Source organism: Rhinopithecus bieti, unplaced genomic scaffold (assembly GCF_001698545.2).
Source record: "Rhinopithecus bieti isolate Rb0 unplaced genomic scaffold, ASM169854v2 scaffold_34313, whole genome shotgun sequence".
Lineage (NCBI taxonomy): Eukaryota > Metazoa > Chordata > Mammalia > Primates > Cercopithecidae > Rhinopithecus > Rhinopithecus bieti.
The window spans coordinates 1043099-1051230 of record NW_016814509.1 but is presented as its reverse complement, the minus strand read 5'-3'; the positions used below and the strand labels follow the sequence as shown (position 1 = coordinate 1051230).

General features: G+C 41.1%; 2 long non-coding RNA genes across 5 annotated transcripts in view; one reads left to right on the top strand and one right to left on the bottom strand.

Moving 5' to 3' along the window:
* LOC108514813 (uncharacterized) overlaps nucleotides 1-5994 on the top strand; it is a 15473-nt gene extending 9479 nt beyond the window's left edge. For both annotated transcript variants that reach the window (XR_001881350.1, XR_001881349.1), the window contains exons 5-6: nucleotides 4875-4964; nucleotides 5762-5994. This is a non-coding gene — a long non-coding RNA (uncharacterized LOC108514813). The remainder of the gene's footprint in view (nucleotides 1-4874; nucleotides 4965-5761) is intronic.
* LOC108514812 (uncharacterized) overlaps nucleotides 1-8132 on the bottom strand; it is a 167470-nt gene that overhangs the window by 60856 nt on the left and 98482 nt on the right. The window lies entirely within an intron of this gene.

Genomic DNA, 8132 nt, shown 5'->3' with positions numbered 1-8132 from the left:
AGCCAGGATGGTCTCGATCTGCTGACCTCGTGATCTGCCCGTCTCGGCCTCCCAAAGTGCTGGGATTACAGGCTTGAGCCACCGCGCCTGGCCACAGCTAGTAATTGATAGGACCAGCAATCTAGTCTGTCAGAGGATATACCACTAAACTCTTCTAACTTTAGTTTACAGTAAAAATGGGATTGCTGAACCTGGGGAAAAAATAAATGCTTCCCAATTTCCTATTTAAACAGTGTAAGAATTGGGGGAGGCATTTGAAGATGGGAGAAGAAGGGCAAACTTGTTAGTCTACTAGTGTGAGCAGCAGATTTTTATGCCAACTGGAATCACTGATTAACCTTATGGATGGACTAGACACTGGAGATTAAAGTCCACACTTGAATTTGGACAGTATGATGCGCGACAAGCAAAAACATTACATATATTTTTTCAATGGTTTACTCATGCTTGATTCTCTTATTCCCTATCTATACTTCCAATTACTTAAAAAAATCTGTATATACACAAGATGAGAGAGCTTCTTTATATTATATTTAATATTTTGTTGCTGTTGCTGAGACACAGTCCTGCTCTGTTGCCCAGGCTGGAGTACAAAACATTCCACATATTTTTTTCAATGGTTTACTCATACTTGATGAGAGAGCTTCTATTATATGTAATTTTTTGTTGTTGTTGCTGAGACAGTCTCGCTCTGTTGCCCAGGCTGCAGTGCAGTGGTGCGATCTTGGTTTACTGCAACCTCTATCTCTCAGGTTCAAGCAATTCTCCCGCCTCAGCCTCCTGAGTAGTTGGGATTACAGGCGCATACCACCATGCCCAGCTAATTTTTGTGTTTTTAGTATAGACGGTGTTTCACCACGTTGGTCAGGATGGTCTTGAACTCCTCCTCAAATGATCCACCCACCTCAGCCTACCAAAGTACTGGAATTACACACATGAACTACCGCACCTGGCCTATATTTGAATATTTAACAATTAAGCTGAAAAGCTTCTTGATGACATATCTTTAGAGATGATTACCAACTTACATCTTCCCCTTTTCCATATCCATGGGAAATATACCCAACACAGTGCTACAGACTACCAAAGCTGCAGTCCTGGTGCACTGCTAGCAATCTATTTCCTCATTTCTGACCCGACAGCTGCCACACTTGGATCAAAGACAGCAGGCCATCTGAGAACCCACACAGGCACTTGGCAAGTCTATAAAATGACTTGCAGACCAATGGGGATATCCATCTCCAATCTCAGCCTTTGACTAGAAAACTCCAATGTACAATCAATTTTTGAAAAGACAAAATATATACATTTTTAATATTTCTCTGCCTCTCTTGCCTCCATCTCCACTCATCCAAGCTTCACCCACTTTTTTGCTCTCTGCACAACTGCCACCTCTTGCATTAAAACTCTCCATAAACCATACCTTGCCTAAGATCAATCTCTGGGAGAAAGAAGTGAACTCCCATAGCACTCCATCTTTGCTGCTCCAATGGTGCCATCATTTTCCACCTTACACGGTTTTTTGTCTTTGTTTTGAAGACAGGGTCTCGCTCTGTTGCCCAGGCCACAGTGCAGTTGCATGATCTCGGCTCACTGCAGCCTTTAACTCTCAAGCCCAAGCAATCCTCCCACCTCAACTCCCCAAGTAGCTGGGACCACCAGCATGCCAGTTATTTTTTTTTTTTTTTTTAATTTTTGTAGAGATGGGGTCTCACTATATTGCCCAGGCTGGTCTTGAACCCCTGGGCTCAAGCAATCCTCCTACCCCAGCCTTCCAAAGTGCTGGGATTACAGGTGTGAGTCACTGCACCTCGCCTCTACTTTACATGGTTTTATTTCTTCTTTATGTAACATGAGCATAGGATTTGTGTGGTTTCATCTTTCTTCTAGTGCCTAGCATCTTGCACATACACCATGTGTGTATGTGTGTCTGTGCATGTATCCTGGAAAAGCATGTGGACACACATCCAAATTTACCAAGCACTACTATGCCCAGGCACTATGTTTTACCTACACTGTTGCAAAAATCATCCGTCTTCACAAAGTCTCCATCAAATAGTCATTATCATCATTCCCATTTTGCAGAATAGCAAACTGAAATTTAGAGAGGTTAGTACTTGGCCAAAATCACAGAGATAGTACATAGCAGAGCTGAGATTGAAATCCAGGCCTGACTGATTAAGAGCCAAGGCACTTAATAATTTAATACCCATTCAATATGTCATTTAGTGAACGGCATTTCTATACAAGGTACTAGAATGAGAACTGTTAGGAATGAAGATAGCCCACACTCAACAACTATAATATAACTATACTATAAAGGAGAAAGAGCAAAGTCCAAGAAAAGCATCTGCGGAAATGCTAAGGATGCTCAGAGGAGTATGAGATCACTTTTGGGGGGAATGGAGGTAGAGATGGGTAGGAGTAAAGATAATCATGAAGAAGATGGCACTGAGTTGCAGCTTGGATTTGAACAAGCAGAAATGAGAGGTAATAGTATGTTAAACTGGGCTCACTTTAGTATTCTTCCTAAAGCAACAAAGTGGGCTAGTAAATTACATTCAGTTATATTATCCTTGATAGCAAAGACAATTTCATATACTTGTTTTTTATGCAGCATTCATTCTGGAAACATCCAGTAAATATTTACTGATTGAGAAAGGAGGAGAAAAGGGGGCAAAGTGGGCGAAAAGAAATATTAAATATTTCTTTGAATACTTAATTAGTTCAAACACACAGTTTGTTTCACATGCAGTCTGATTTTACAATATGTGTGAATTAAATCCTCTTCTAGTTACTAACAATCTTTCACTAAGTTGTATGTATTCTCTGCCCATAATACTGGAAGCATCTAGGTGAAACAAAAAATTGTCCAGTTTTTTCTCTCTGCCCAATTTTAAATCTTTATGTGTCCAGCGATGTCTGCGTTCAAAGGGATTAGGCCAAATCACTGTCTTATCAGTTTTATTCCAAAACTAAGTACAAATCCATTTTAATCTATCTGTATGTCAAAAGATTTTTCTCTAGAAAATACTTTTTTTTTGTTTTTGAGACAAGTCTCGCTCTGTCACCCAGGCTGGAGTGCAGTGGCATGATCTCGGCTCACTGTAACCTCTCCCTCCTGGGTTCATGCAATTCTCCTGCCTCAGCCTTCCAAGTAGCTGGGATTACAGGCGTGCACCACCACGCCCAGCTAATTTTTGTATCTTTAGTAGAGATGGGGTTTCACCATGTTGGTCAGGCTGGTCTTGAACTCCTGGCCTCAAGTGATCCACCCACCTTGGCCTCCCAAAGTGCTGGAATTACAGGTGTGAGCCACCGCGTCCGGCCTACATTTGTATTTTTAAAAGGTAAAATTAACAAAAGGTGCGCATCTATGTAAAAGAGAAAAGAGAAAAGTCAAAAGGAACCAAAAAGGAACCATCTACATGCAAGGCAGCATGAATAAAAATATAAAGGCAAATTTAACTGTTACAATAACATATCAGCTCTGAATCTAAAGGAAAACGGGTGTTTGTCTAAGAAATGTGCTACAGAGAACCAGCCAGTTGTAATGTGCCTTAAGCAATGAAAAACTGTTTCCTCCTTTCCTTCTTGTCCTTTTGAAAAGACAACATGTCACAGGGAGACGTTTTTCTAACAGCCTCCATCCTGGTGACAAATGTTTGCCAAGGGTGGGGAGAGAGGAGGGAGGAAAGAAAGAAAAAGAGAAGGAAGACGCCATCTGCTGACGAAAGAGAAAACAAGAGGAGGAGGAATTGGAGGGCGCCACTTCCGTATCCGTGTCTGAGAAATACAACATATCACCATAAGGCAGACTTCTACTCAATATAAGGAAGAACTTTAAAATAATTGGAGTAATTCAAAGGCAGAATTGATCAGAGACCAAAGTTCAAGCAGGCGGTGGAGAGGTCTACTCAGACAGAATAATCTTTCGTAAACTTCTCCCTCTTGAAGGAAGAACTGCCCAAGTAGAAGAAAATACTGTGCTTATTACTTTTCTCTAATTCTTAAATGTTTCAAGTAATCTCGATCTTGATAATCCACGATTCAAAGGACTGAGACTGAAACATCAAATAAACAAGCACACAAATATGCCTGACCCCACCTGCCCCCACCCCTAGTCCCTGGGCCTTATTTCTGGGCTTGCTACTGGGCTCTCCACCGGCAGCCAGCTGCCATCGCTCTGCTGCAGGGTTGTGCCATGAGCATGGATGGGGCCCACATGGCAGGCAGAGCACTGGAGATTAATGCCAGCACCTCACTGCTGCCTGACTTTCAATCAGAGACTGGCCAGAGCTGATGTGTAAGTGACCCATGTGGGCTAACGCTGAGGCCTGGTCCTTACACTGGCTCCCAGAGTGTCCAGCAAAGTTAGGCTCCAATTGTTTCCCTATCTTGTTTCCCTTAAAATGTTTCTTTTACCTTCCAAACAGACAACATGCATCTCTGTCTCAGGGGAACTCAATCCAAGAAAACACCTCACACCATGATGATATAAAGATGACATAATCTACAAAGCATAGAAGATTCTCATCTTGGTTTCTTAGATTTTCTAGCCACATATTTAGACTCAGTTTTGTCACACAATTAGCAACACAAAATATACCGGTGTTTATACAACAAAATGTTAATATAAAACAACAGTTGTCAGTCCTATGTTTGTGAAGACTAGAGAGTCCACTAGACTCATAAAAGGAATGATGAAGAATACTATCATTTCTTTCCATTTTTTCAGTTTTGAGGGTGAGTGACTTTGAAGTCAAAAGACAAAATTACTTCAGTATAACAAAAAGAAATTCTAAAGCACTGTTTTATTATGTGGAGAAGTTCACTTTCACAAACAATTACTAAAGGCTTACTGTGTGTTTCAGATGCTATGCTTGGTCCTACCTAAAATACAAAATGAAGACCACCTAGGCCCTGCTCTAAGGAAGTCACTCTCTAGAAAGGGACAGAGACATGTAAGTAAATAATTCCACTTGAGTATAATAAGTGTAATCATTCAACCCTGGACAAAGACACTAGAGGAAGGTCTGTAGGTGGAAAGGTCAAAAAAGGTTTTGCCATTTAAAGTATCATGTGAACAAGGTTCCCAAGGATGCCTCCAAGAGCTGACTGGGGACTCCAGGAGCAAGAGGGGACACATGGGGTAGAGACTCAGCCTGGGAGAAAGCAGAAGGGTGAAGCAGCTTTGTGCATTCATCTCTCCCTGGCTTCAGTTCAACAGATGGAAAATTAATAGGCATATGAAAATAAATAATTTTTTCCTCTAAATTATAAGATCCTCATGCTACATCAATAATTACTTACTTGACAAAAGTCAGAGACATTTTCTGTCTCAGAAAGAGCCTCTAAAATGCTGTGCCCTCATGAGTCACCCTGGTGGCATAAATCAGAGAAAAATTATCTGACTCAAATTGTAGTTACTGTAAAAGTTCATTATTACTTATTAAAAGCCCACAGGTCTATAGCCATAGGAAAAAAAGAAAAACATCCTATTCTTAGAAATAAGACTTATTTTCTCATCTTCTGCATGTTTGGTTTAATTTAAACTTCTTCTTGTAGTTTCAATAGACATTGATGGCTATGGTCCAGTTGCTGAGGCAAATCTCTCTTTAACTCCATGGGAGATGAGAGGCTCCAACGGGGACCAGACTTTGGAAACTGCATACCATCAAGGGTTTGCCATTAGAGGACTTCTCTTGTCTAACAGAAACAGGGCAATGCTACAACCTTGTCATTCTTTTCCTCCTTCTAGGCTATCAGGAAGAAAACTGAATATCCTTACATCCTGAGGTCAGATGTATGGCTTTCATTCTGAATGCAGTAACTTCAAATGTAGACACGTGAACAGAAAGCTTTGTAATAGAAAAACAGCATTGTTTCATTAGATGACTACAGATAGTATTTCATAAAACACAAGAAAAACCCTCAAAATTAGCTCCAAAGAATGTATGAAAGTGATATTCTGATACTCAATAAAAGAGAACCTCTTACAACAATAAAATGATCCAATTTCATATACCAATCAATAAGTAAGGGTCTACGAACTTCACCGAGAAAGCAAAAAAAACCTAGGTTAAAGCAAAATAATTTGGATCTTAAGGATGTCAATAATGTGGGCCTTATAGAAAGTTCCAAAAAACATGCTTTCAACCTTTAACTCCATGAAAAACAAGCATTCTCTTCTGCAGCTAATAAGCACGACACACTCAAGGTAGTCGCCATGCTATGAAATATGGCAATAGCTACAATGTCATCTGTTTAGTTGTTCATGGGTTCATTGCTTAGGAGCCACTCAGAAGCAGCTGGGCACAGTGGCTCATGCTTGTAATCCCAACACTTTGGGAGGCCAAGGCAGGAGGACAGCTTGAGTCCAGGAGTTCGAGATCAGCCTGGACAACACAGAGAGACCCTGTCTCTACAAATAAAAAAATTAGCCGGTTGTGGTGGTGCACTCCTGTGGGAGTGTGCTGTGCTTGTGGCCAATTAAGTGTTCCACTCTGAGGACAAAAATGAATGAACCTGGGAGTCTAAGATGGGAGGATTGCTTGAATCTGGGAGGTCTAGGTTACAGTGAGCCATGATTCCACCACTGCACTTTCTACATTATTTTGCAATAGGAGCTTATTTTAAGTCATTCTTAGACACACAAATAAATAAGTTAATTTTGGGGGGCAGTCTTGATCTGGATTCTTGCTTTCGTCTGCAGCAGTCCTGTTATTGAGCACCATCTATATCCAGGGCACTCTTTCTTTTGCTCATTTTACCCATCCCAAACCTTGGCAGGAAATCCAACAGCAATGCTTTCACTCTTATCCCATCCTAATCTCCAGATATCACTATGAAAGTCTTGAAAGTAAGGAACTAACTCAAGTAATTTCCACTTCAAATTGACTAATGGCACACTGAATGGCTCCAGCATACTCACTGACTGGCCTTTGGCAAGTGACTTAACCTTCCTTAGTTTCTTCAACGTGCAAATGAGAAGGCAGAACTAGATGACCTCAAAGAGCCTCTCAAGCATCAAAGTTCTGCTTCTATGAAATACGTATGAGCAAGCACACTCAAGTGTAGACAATACGGACTGGCAAACAAGAGCAAGCAGGACACCAAGAAAAGTCCCAGGCTGTCAGATTCAAATCTAGCATCTTCTCAGGAACTCAACCTACTCACACAACTGTTTCCGAGAGCACTGTTAACTGCTTGTCAGCAAAATTCATGTAGTAGTTCCATAGGTCATTACTTAAAACAAAAAAAAAAAAACCAAAAAACAAAAAACAGATCTGATTTCCACGTTCAAGTCAGTTTCAGAAACTGGGTTAAATAAAGTTAAACAAATTTCTCAACATCCTAGACTTTTACAGTGCTAAGAGGGCATGTGAGTTTCTAGGAGAGGCATTGCAACACAGCATTCTCCCAAACTTAATTGCCACAGCACCCTTTTCTCACAGGGCAAATCCTGCAGATCTTGTGTTCCTGGGAACACACTGGGGAGTCTGCTGTGCTTGTGGCCAATTAAGTGTTCCACTCTGAGGACAAAAATGAATGGACTTGAAGGGTTACTCAGGGCCCCACCAGAAAGAGCCTTGGCTGCAGATCAAGACCCTTGTCTCCACTGCAGGTTCTGCTGCCAGCTACTTGTTTGCACTGGGCCCCATTAGCCACCTCCCTAGAACTGCTGGGCCCCACCGGCCTTCCAGGCATCCGCTGCCAGCTTCCTTCCCCAGCCTCCTAGGCCCCCCCAGCAGCACAGCACGGGGCCATCTAGGTCTCTGTTCTCCTCTGACTAAACTTTGCAGAAACACTGGCTGCAGGGGCTGCTCCCATGTCACAATCAAGTAATTTATGGTTTTCATTCCACTATCATCCTAATTTCTACATAATCATGTAATAAATATTGGGAACATTTTGGAATTATTGCATAGAGAATTCTAAAAAAAAAAAAATTCCTAATTGTCTTGACCTATTCTCCAATGTAGTTATAACTAAAGAAAATGAACCACAGTCTCTCTTCCAACTATTTTCTTTTCACAGAACTCTAATTAGCAAACTACAATTAATACTAGAAATTAGAGGAACCAGGTGGGATTCTTTGAAATAAAAAACAAAGCTTTTCTGATAAGTAT